The 11,858-nt window shown below is 48.2% G+C and overlaps 1 non-coding gene across 1 annotated transcript; it reads right to left on the reverse strand.

The window, feature by feature from the left end:
- Positions 1-10,083: 10,083 nt before the first annotated feature.
- Positions 10,084-10,190, reverse strand: LOC117308397 (U6 spliceosomal RNA). Its single transcript, XR_004522378.1, has one exon. It is a non-coding gene; the product is annotated as a U6 spliceosomal RNA (small nuclear RNA).
- Between the last annotated feature and the right edge of the window lie 1,668 nt (positions 10,191-11,858).

Consider the following 11,858-nt stretch of genomic DNA (forward strand, 5'->3'; position numbering starts at 1 on the left):
GAGCTTTCCATTTACCTACCTGAACTATCCCTCCTCTCCTGACCCCCACTGCCTTTTTTCATGCTTCCTCACCTCTGCCTGGGGAGAACTTCCAATGGCAGGTATGGGCGACACATCCTCTTCCTTAGCAGGTAGCAGCCCACCAACTCCTGTGGAAGGTCCAGCAGAGCCCCACTCAGACCGGGCCAGCCACAAGGCCGCGGCCCCACCCTCCCTCCCACAAGCCCAGCCCCGCGGTAGCTGATGGGGCAGAGAGCATGGCTTCAGGTACAGCTGCGGTGCTCTTGCTGCCCGGAGAGGGTGTCTATACAGAGCTCCACCCAGGTGGAGGGCTGGCTTGCCGGGGGAGGCTGCCCAGCTCAGCCAGTCCTCGCCCATCAGGGGCTTGTAACTGCAGAAAATGGGTCTTGCTGCACTGGCCAAGTCCAAGGAACAGGTGTCTTGAGGGTCAGGATGGACATGGGGCTGTCACTCTGGCTTGTTTTCTAATCATTTTATCTGGCCCACGAGTGGGAGACAATTTCAAGAAGACCCTCTCCTACTGAGAAGAACCCAGGAGTCGGGGAGAGGAGGGGTGGTGGGTGGAGACAGGAGCCCAGTGCCCCAGAGGCAGTGGAAGCCTCTGGAAGACCCGGTGGAGGGAGGCGCGTGAGTGAAGCCCAGGGTCACAGACCTATCCAGGAGCTGCTGTTTGTTAGTTCACATCCTGCTCTGACCAACAGGTGGGCTGGGGATACTCTGCAACGAGGGCTATGTGCACGGTTCCTGTGTGCTGAGCCTGTCGGGGGGTCTGCAAAGTTGGGCCCTGTGCCTTGAGAGGGGTCTTCCCACGCGAGCCCCATGGGCTGCTGGGTGCCTGCCCATGAGAGCCCTGTGTGCTGCAAGGGGCATGTGAATGAGCGTCCTCTCCAATTCTTTCCTGAGAATATTGGGTGGGGGGGCATTCAGGCAACAGAGCAAACAGCTTGTTCTGGATGTTACTGTGGGGAAGTGGGGGCATAGCAACAGGGGCTCAGCCTGCAAAACCCCAGAACCACTCCCAGAGCAGCTCCAGAACCGCTTCTGGAATGGCAAGAAGTGGGTCTTCCACCTACCAGACGTGGAGGAAAGGGGTGGGGTCTGCAGGGCTGCCCTCACCTTCAGCGACTTGCTGGGAGGCTAACAGGACTCAGCACACGTTTGTGTGCTCACGGCTGAGATGGGTCAGGTGCACAGTAGGGATGCACGGGTGGGAGGGCCCCTGCTCCAGACACGTCATGACCCTTCGTGCCCCCTCCTTCCCTCGAGGGTCTCTGGGGTGTCTCTTCCCCCAGTGAGGAAGGGCAGAACCATGACAGTTACCCCCACCCCCGTCCCCCTGGGGAAGCTCATTAGAGCCTTGGCACCCGGCTGGGGGCTGGTCACGTGGTGTTGTCTGCCCTCACCCTCCGAAATGCCAGTGCCCAGAAGGGGAGCCGGGGTTCGGTGTGAACCACATGGTTTGTGCAGACAGCACAGGTGCAGGGGGCTGCCTCTAATGGGAGGAGGGAGGGTTTAGATCTGGGCGGGGAGCTGCTCACCAGCTGCATTAGCTTCCTGGGGCAGCTGTGACAAACGGCCACAAGCGGAGGCTCAGAACAACAGAAACCTGTCCTCTCAGTGCTGGAGACCAGACATCTCACATCAAGGTGTCCCAGTGCCGCGCTCCCTCCGGAGGCTCCAGGGGAAGGTCCTTCCTGCCTCTTCCAGCTTCTGGGGGCTCCAGGCGTCCCTGGGCTTGTGACCACATCTCTCCCATCTCTGCCTCCAGCTTCACCTGCTGTCTCCTCTCTGTCTCTCCTCTTGTCTCTTAGAAGGACACTGTCATTGATTTAGGGCCACCCTGATCCAGGATGACCTCATCTCCAGATCCGTAACTAATTGTACCTGCAAAGACCCTGCTTCCAAATAAGGTTCCATTCTCAGGTTCTGGGGGGCATGACATGGACGTAACTTTTGGGGGCCCCGCATTCAACCCACTCCAGCAGCCCAGTTCCCAGCCTTGCTCAGGACAGCATCAGGCTGGTGATGTTCTGTCTTCCTGCACAGAGGCATCTTTTGTTTCTTGTGGTGACAGTGAGGTTGGGTGGGGGCGCTGCTGGCCAACCTCCCGGTCATTCCAGGGCACTGAAGTGTCCTCCCCGGGAGGGTGCGAGCACGGCCAGGGCTCCCTGTGGTCAGTCCCACCTCCCCGCATCCCGCGGTAGGGCCACCTTTCCTGCGTCCTGGGGCAGGGTCATGCCTGTGTATAGAGCAGGGCACACAGCAGTGCATGCAGCAGGCCTGATACCTGCCCTTGCCATGGAGCTGGGGGCTTGGTGACGGTGGAACATCCGACGGGACATGGGGCCGACCTCGGGGAGGATGTTGGATGAAGCGTTTGGGGGCCACTGGAGGGAACCCTCACCTGTCTGCACAGGTGGATTGAGGACAGCGACCATGGGTGGGCAGGCGGGGGAGCCCAGGGAGGGTCCTGGGTCATCCCTGAGGCTGGACGAGGGGTGTGGAGCTGGGGGTGATGGCGGTGGGGAGAAGGGGCTGATGGCTGGACAGTGAGGAGCCGGACCATCCGAGGCAGCGGGGAAGGTGAAGACTGTGCCCGACGCGAGGACGGAGAGACCAGCAGGCGGCGCTGCAGGCGCGGGTATCAGGGCTGCTCCCTGCTGTTTGGTGCCTGTCCTGTGCGGACAGCCGGAAACCACCTGGTGTCTGGCCAGACCCCAGCCGGGAAGAGAAGGGAAGCCCCGTCTACACTGCTGGAAACACCGGTGCCGGTGCCGGGCATTCACCCTCCTCTTCACCCGGTGGGGAAACAGGCAAATTGAATTGGAGAGTGATGGGGCTGAGGTGGGAAATGTGGGTGCTGGGAGCCTGGAGAGGGGAGTTCCTGAGGGGTGAGACCACAGGGCGCAGGAGAGGGGCAGGCGGTGGGCAGGGGGCGGGCAGTGAGTGTCCGGCGCTGGAGCACGTCCGTCCTCCCTCGGGCCAGCCAGCCTCCCCCGAGCCTGGGCCTATAAACACAGGGGACCCTGGAAGAGAGTTTTCTGTCTGGCTGGTTCACTGAGGCTGGATGTTTGTGGGGACATGGGCCAGCCTGGTGGCCCCGGTGAAGACATCGTTCTCTCTGGGGGAATGAGGCGGACACTAGTCCCTGCTCTGTGGATGCTCTAGCCCTCTGGGTGTCATGTCTCTTCTTGGGGGTCACTGGGGCTTCATCCTCACTCCATGGGGTACGGGAGGGGAGGGATGGATTCGTCCTGGCCTAGCTGTGCCTGGTCTCCTGGGGAAGATCTCTCTGGCCCCCAAATTCACAGGCCTCAGTCACCCCTGCTCGACATCCCCCTCCAGGAACTCGGCACGAACACCTGCCCTGTGAAACGGGGAGCCTGGGTCAGGGGCGCTGGTGGGTCACTTCTCAGATGACCACGCTCTGGTCTCAGGATGGGGTGGGGTGGCCTGCAGCCGCTCGCCGTGGTCACCATGCCGCTGTGGCTCCTTTCTGGGGCCTGAGATGCCCCAGGGGTGGCGGGGGGAAGGTCGCCGTTACAGGGACATGTGGGCTGGGAGCCCTGGGTCCCTCTCTGAGGAGGAGTGGGGGTCATGCCCAGAGGGGAGGGGCCAGTGACGGTCCTGGGTGTCAACAAGCACAGTGCCCTCCTCCCCACCCCCAGGCCGGGTGTGGATTTCCTGTGCCTCCGTCACTGCACACCAGATGGGGGGCAGGGGTTGGAACAGGGGATGTTTACTCTCAGGCCTGGAGCCCTAGAATAAGGTGTTGGGGACCCGCCCCTCCCGCGGGTTCTGGGGTCAGTTGGTCCAACTCCTCTGGGATGACAGGGCATCAGGGACAGGTCCTTCCTGGTCCAGCCCTGGACTGTCTGCCTCCAGACCCAGCGTGAGGGATGCCAATCCGTTTGCCACTCGGCTTTGGGGCCCTTTGTTGCAGCCACTGAGCCTTATCCTAAGCAGGACAGCGGACCTGGAGGGGACATTTCTTGTGGTTCCCTTGGGTCTGACTGCTCCCAGGACCACAGGTGTCTGACGTTTCCAGCCCTCCATTCCATGAGTGACAGCCAAGCTCAGCTCCATCCCACTCTCCGGGTGCTTTTCTGGAAACTACTGCGTGAAGATCAATGCTCCCGACTAAACGAGTCTGGAGCTGATATCTTCCTGGGGCACCACCCTCACTCTCTCTCAGAGATGCAGCTTGTTTTGAAATATGCTGCATTGACTGTTTTCCTGCTAATATCTGTAGATTCTAATCAAATAGCTCAGGGAACAGGCCGTCTCATGTGTGGTGTAACTTGATTATTGCTGGAAAGATGAGTTTGGAACCGACAGCTTCCCTGCTAAGCTGACAAGTGTAAAACCTTAATTTGAAAAACCACCCAAATTCCACTCACAGTGTGAAGGCAGATACTGGGACTTGGTCAAGCCTGGGCCTGAGCCCTCAGTTTGGGGAGACAGATAGTTAGGACCTCACAAGTGTCTGGTCCTGTCCATGTGATTTTTATATGCCCTCCACCCGGATGGAGCCTGTGATTTTATGGGAAAAGGAATTCTAATACATATTAAATTATTAAACTTGATGATATTGTAAAAAGGTATATAGTTCATTTGTTCTTCATTTGTTTACTCTGTGTCTGCAAAGTGCCTCGTAGGCTGGTTTAAAATAGAACGTTTAGTAGAAAATTTGAGGTCAGTAGGCCAGCAGATCAGGAGACAACTGCCATTTAAAAGAGAGTTTTGGGGCTTCCCTGGTGGCTCAGTGGTTGAGAATCCGCCTGCCAATGCAGGGGACACGGGTTTGAGCCCTGGTCTGGGAAGATCCCACATGCCGTGGAGCAACTAAGCCCGTGCTCCACAACTACTGAGCCTGTGCTCTAGAGCCCGCGAGCCACAACTACTGAGCCCATGCGCCACAACTACTGAAATCCGTGCGCCTAGAGCCTGGGCTCCGCAACAAGGGAGGCCACCGCAATGAGAAGCCTGCGAACCGCAATGAAGAGTAGCCCCCACTCGCTTGAACCATACTTTAGACCACATGGGCCTAACAGACATATATGGCGCGTTCCATCCAACAGTAGCAACATACACTTTGTTCTCAAAAGCACACGGAACATTTTCTAGGTTAGATCATACGACAGGTCACAAAACAGGTCTTAGCCATTTTAAGAAAATTGAAATTATACCAAATATTTTTTTCTGGCTACAGTGGTATGGAACTGGAAATCAGTAAAAGGAGGAAAGCTGGAAAATTCACAAATATGTGAAAATTCAAAAACACACTTCTGAACAACCAATGGGTCAAAGAAGAAATCAAAAGGGAAATTTGAAAAAAAAATCTTGAAACCAGTGTAAAAGGAAACAGAACATATCAAACCTATGGGATGCTAAAAATTTGGTTCTAAGAGGGGAATTTACAGCAGTAAATGTATAAATAAAGTAAAAAGTAAGATCTCAAACAACCTAACTTTACATCTCAAGGAACTAGAAAAAGAAGAACAAATTAAGCCCAAAGTTAGCAGAAAGCAGAAAATAACAAATATCAGAGCAGAAATAAATGAACTAGAGACCAGAAAAACAGAAGAGATTGATGAAACTAAGAGCTGGTTTTTTTTTTTTTTTTTTTAAGAGCTGGTTTTTGAAAAGATAGAAAAAGACAACCCTTTAACTAGACTAAGAAAAAATAGAGAAGACAAATGAAATCATAAATTAAAGTGGAGACATTACCACTGCTACCACAGAAATGCAAAGAATCATAAGAGACAACCGTGCATAATTATATGCCACAAAACTGGACAACCTGGAAGAAATGGGTCGATTCCTAGAAACAAACAACCTATCAAGGCTGAATCATGAAAGAGAAAATTGGAACACACTGATAATGAGTAAGGAGATTGAATCAGTAATTAAAAAAATTTCCCAACAAAGAGAAGCTCAGGATCAGATGATTTCACTGAGCCATCTGTTTCGATTCTACCAAACACTTAAAGAAGAATTAATGCCAGTCCTTCTCAAACTCTTTTAAAATTGAAGAGGAGGGAATACTCCCAAGGAGTATTTCACAAAGAAAATACCTGTAGAAGATACAAGAGTAAATGAAATCCATGGCTTTCAGGAAGTGCAGGCCAGGAGCTGGAAGCATTTCAGGGCAAGCCAACTAACTTCCACTTTCTCTAATTCTCCTCCCTCACCCTTATCCCTGTTCTCAGCCTGTCTGCTTCATCATTATTTCTCTGCAGACATTCTGTTCTGACTCGCAGTGTTCATGGCTAATGGTGAAAATGTCAGAGCTTCAGAATTTACACACCCTATGATCAAATCTCCCATGGGGATTCGTGACATCTCTGCATTTCAGTTCCAAATTCTTACAAGAGAAACTATCTCATTGGCTCAGTTTGGCTTTATTGGTAAACCTGAACCCAAACATCTACCACTATGCAGGTGGTGCTGGTGGTTATAGTTTTGCAGGCATAAACAGAGCAGACAGTGGGAACTGGAAAAACACTCCAAAGTGCACCACGACGTCTCTGTATATTACTTAGGTATCTGCATAGACAGTATTGATGGCCCAGGGCAATCTGGGCAACTTTCCGTGTGTTTTCTTAAAATTCGCTTAGCTGATTGGTGACTTATGGATTGTAGAGTGATGGGGAAAGTCTGGTGATTTGTGCTTACAGCAAAGAAAGCTGTGTTTGAATATTTAAGCTGTGTCAGTATGAGGCAGAGAAAGGCATGATTTAAATGGTGTTATGAAGATAATTTTAGCATTTGTCGTTGTACTGAAGTAAAAAGAATAACCTTTGTTTTTAGAGGATAAGGAAGAGATAAGTACAGTTTTCAAAAATTGATTTTTTTAAACTTTAAGGATGAGGTTTTTTTTTTTTTTTTTGGCGGTACGCGGGCCTCTCACTGTTGTGGCCTCTCCCGTTGCGGAACACAGGCTCCGGATGTGCAGGCTCAGCGGCCATGGCTCACGGGCCTAGCCGCTCTGCGGCATGTGGGATCTTCCCGGACCTGGGCACGAACCCATGTCCCCTGCATCGGCAGGCGGACTCTCAACCACTGCGCCACCAGGGAAGCCCTTGAGGTTTGTTTTTATTGCCCTTATTTCAAGGTCAAAAAGATAGAAAAATTTAGAGTGGTTGAGAGGCGTGAAAGTCACTGCTTTTTGAGAAAATATGACTATTGAAGACAGTCTTAAAGACAAAAGAAGGAATCCGTTTATTATGTATGTCATGAGTGGTTAATTCTAAGTATGGGAGAAGGAAAGAATGATTGCTGAAAGGTAAGAAAAAATAAATGAGGAGTGTGAGAAGCCTATTTGGCCAGTTTAAAAGAATAAATAAAGGGAAGGAAAAATCAATACAGATTTATTCCTCAAGTTCATCTGGAAGAAAAATAAAAGTAATTGGTGAAAATAGCCAGAAAGTTTTTAAAGAGGAAGAACAAGGAGAATAAAGTGTTTCTCCTAATATAAAAATAAACTGGAGAGCTACAAGAATTAAAGCCATGTGGCACTGGTCAAAAACCTAAAAAATATATCAAACAAAATAATGAGTCCTGAAAGAGACCCTAAAATTAAAAAAAATAAAACAACTTTGAAAATAGGATACAAGAAATATCACAAATCAGTGATGATATAGGATAGGGGGAAAAGGTAGATCCTTGATTTACATTATATGCTCAAATAAAATCCAGCAAAAAGGAACAAATGGAAACAAAAGAAAAGAAAAAAGTAATAGTTTTTGATAAACTAGTAGATGGATTTTAGCTGAATTTGGGTGGGGAATGACTTCCTTAACGTAAAAGCAAGGGAGGAAATCACAGTTGCTCAGCCTTGCTGTGTCCCTCTACCCAGGGGAGAGCTAACCGATCACAAAGTGAGAGCTGACTTTCTTTCACCTGCAGAAATTGTCTCCTGAAATAGGCAGGTCTGGATTGGTAGGATCAGGACCTGATGGCTCAAAACTGTTTCTCACACTGTGATCAGTAGAACAACTGCATCAAAATCTCCCGAGATAAACTGTTAATGAAGGAATCAAGGAAGGAAAGAGGGAGGGAGGAAGGGAGGGAGGGAGGAAAGAAGGGAGGAAGACAAAATATTTTTAAAAAGATTAAAAAGAAATTTAGATTCTATCTTAAACAAACTGAATTAAAGTCTCTGGCAATACAGCTCAGGACTCTCTGTATTTTAACCCACATTTCAAACACAATAGCAAGTTTTGAGAATTATTGGCTTGAAAGAAATATTACTAAGTGCACTCTAAGGAGAGTGTTTTAACTGAGGTGTTAGAACATTCCACAGTACCCCTACTGTGACCTCCCAGGGATGCCCACAGAAAGGTGTTGGGTTCTGGTTAAGGACAAGGCAGATTCTCTGCCTCTGACCCCTCCACCTACCCCTCATACCCCCTGCCATTCCGTCTGGGCTCACAGCAGGCAGTTGGCATGTTTGCTCACAATCAATGGGTAAAAGTGCAAAAGAGAAATCTATATCGTATCTAGGAGGATTTCCCATCACTTGCAGAGAAAGTAAGCTATCTGCCATTTGTTATCACTGGCTTTGTGAACAAATTCCTGTTGACTAGGTCCAAAACAGAATTGCCTCATGCAATCTTCATTTCAGCTTTCTTCTAAGTTTGAGAGGTTAGAAAGACAGACACTGTATTTTCCAGGCTTCTTTGCTGTTGGAGGTAAAGGATGAAAATTAGGTTCTGCAAATTGGATTGACTCACATGATATCCGGATCCTAGGAGCTCGGTGAAGGCCGTCTTCCCATACACTCTGCTGGTAAGCCAGGGGGCTCTGCAGCACCTCCCCAGTATACTTTCTCGTAGGTTCTCAGGGTAGAAACACCAGTGGCTTGTTGATTTGGGGAGAACTCCAGGGGTGGTCTCCGAGGAGGTAGTTCTTCTTGTGGGTCAGATCTACAGTGTTCTGACAACCAAGGTCCTGGAAGTCCAGCCTAGAACTGCTCCGTTAGGATCCACAGTGACTGTGTAAGCACCTAAGACCCTATATTAAACCCCTTCCTGCCTAAAATATGCAGAGTGGCTTCTGTTCTTACACCAAACTCTAAAGGACAGAACAATAAAGAGTGTCAGGGATTCACCTTTAAATGTCTTGATCAGGTTTAAAAAAGCCAGTTTCACTGAAGAATGACCTTGAAGAAGCAGAAACTATTAATTTTATTATTTACTCTTAAATAAATGTCTTTAAAGTTTTCTGCATGATGAAATGAGAAGTAGGCATAAAGCACTTCTGCATGGCAGACTGTTTGTCTAGAGGAAAAACACTTGTAAGGTTGTTGAGTTGTGAGATGAACTAGTTACTTTTTCATGAAACGTCATTTTTACTCTAAGTAACAACTGACAGATAAAGCAAGGTTATTCAGATTTGGGTATTGGCAGATATTTTCTCAAAAATGCACAAAATGGGGGCTTCCCAGGTGGCACAGTGGTTGAGAGTCCGCCTGCTGATGCAGGGGATACAGGTTCGTGCCCCGGTCCGGGAAGATCTCACATGCCGCGGAGCGGCTAGGCCTGTGAGCCATGGCTGCTGAGCCTGCGCGTCCGGAGCCTGTGCTCCACAACGGGAGAGGCCACAACAGTGAGAGGCCCTTGTACCCCCCCCCCCCGCAAAAATGCACAAAATAAATCTGTCATTGCAAGGAAAACCACTTGGTAATTGTTGCCAGTGACACAATTTGAACTTCAAAGCAAAAGTTAAAATTTTGGGAAACGTGTATCCACCACAGTGGGCTTGACATTTTCTCAACTTAAAGACTTTCTTTTTTTGATGTTCTAGTCTTTTATTGGATGAATGTTGATAGCAGTAATTTAAAGAATTGTAAGCCCTTTCTAAATACATTGAACAGACATTTGCAGTTTGCTGTGAGGAGAAGAAGAAATGAGTAAGGTCATTGTTTTTGAGAAGTTTATAATCTAAGAGGGGAGGTACGTACTATACATTATGTAAACATGAGGACTGAGTAACCGTGATGTACAGAGGAACTTGATAAGTAGCGTAGAACAATGTCTGGGGAGTTGAGAGTGGCAGAAAAATATGGAACGCTTCACGAATTTGCGTGTCATCCTTGCACAGGGGCCATGCTAACCTTATCTGTGTCGTTCCAGTTTTAGTATATGTGCTGCCGAAGTGGGCACTAAAGACTTTTCTGACGACATTGGTGGTGAAATTACTAAATACATTTTTTCCTATTGTAGGATGTAATGGAATATGTTAAAACCTGGGAGGTCTACATAACTGAGCAGCCAGTGCTTTCCAAATGGTCCAGGGATAATGTTACAAAGCCATGCACGGCTAAAGATCCATTCAAAGTGCACTAGAGACCAACAGATTTTCATGTAACAGAGAAGGAGAAGTTCCCTGATGTGTTTTCAGATTTCACAGAGCAACTAAACTTTAAGAACTGTCACTTGTCAAATTTCAATGTAGCATCAGAGAAGAACATACACGATTATTTGAAAAGCCTATGTGTCTGTGAGGGTGGATTTCTTCATGTACTTCAACCAGAGCAATGTCTTGAAATAGATTGAATGTACAAGTGGATGTGAGAATCCAGATGTCTTTTATTAAGTTCTATACTAGATATGCAACAATTTAAAACAAGGCAATTATTCTCACCAATTTTCTGGTTTGGAAAACAATGATACTTTTCATAAAAATACGTTATTTATGTTAGTATATAATGCCTTTATTATTGCTATTTTAATACATAAAGAAATATTAACATTTTTTGTTTTCAATTTATAATACTATAAATATTGAGTCTCATTATGGATCTTCAATAATTTGGGGGTGTAAAGGGGTCCTATGAACAAAAACCTTGAGAACTACGGTTTTAGTGTGCAATTCAATACCACATGTCACCAGGAGGTGGCGCCACGAACATACAGTGCACGCTCCCCAGCCCTGGCTTAAATTTAAGGCTTCGAGGACGGTCCCAAACCTGCAGGGAGGAAACAAGCACAATTTAGTGGCAGCACCTCCATTAGTGAGTGCTGGCCCATTTGCACCCGACCTTGAGGCTGGAAAGCATCTCTGGATTCCCAGCTGTTAAACGAGATCAGACTTTTCCCTGAAGGAAACCCTTCTACTTCTCTGGCCACTCTTTGCACCAAGAGAACGATTTCTTATTGTGAACATCAAGTTACTGTGAGACTTGGCCCTGGCTTTATCCTTCACTGTCTTCAAACTCAATTTCTCTCACTAAATTTACAGAAGCGGTTCTCTGCACGATTACTCACAATTCTGTAGCTATCATATACATAGAAATGCCAATTTCCTAGTATCATGAAAAGGTATATGATAGAGTATATATTCATGCAGTGTGTTCCTTGGGAAATTTGTTCTGAAAAAGCCACATCATTCCAGAGATGTAATGCGTAGCACCTGGAATGTAATTGTGATTATTGTAGGCTAAACTCTGTAAGGTCTCCATTTCTAATCATCCAGCCCCATGAGCAATGCTCTAAAATGTTGATGTTTCCCCTCCATGTATTGATGTCAGTGCACTCAGAGATCATCCATCCCTTCTAACTTACAGTTGCTCTAAACAGTGAAATGTGAGGATATTACTGTACTGAGCTTCAGTTCTGGAGCAGAGCCACATCCTTTACTGACCTTTTTTCTCTGTTTCCTGTTCTGCGTCTGAATCCCCCTTTCTGTGCTGGTGCAGGCTCACTTCTTTGTTCCTCCTGATTTTCATTCCTCTGCCTTCCTCAAGGGAATCCCTGTGCCTTGTGCTGACTTAACACCCCCTGGCCGTGCTCTGGATGACTCACACTCACTGCCCTCCACCTACCACCAGA

This window comes from Tursiops truncatus, chromosome 15 (genome assembly GCF_011762595.2).
Source record: "Tursiops truncatus isolate mTurTru1 chromosome 15, mTurTru1.mat.Y, whole genome shotgun sequence".
Classification (NCBI taxonomy): domain Eukaryota; kingdom Metazoa; phylum Chordata; class Mammalia; order Artiodactyla; family Delphinidae; genus Tursiops; species Tursiops truncatus.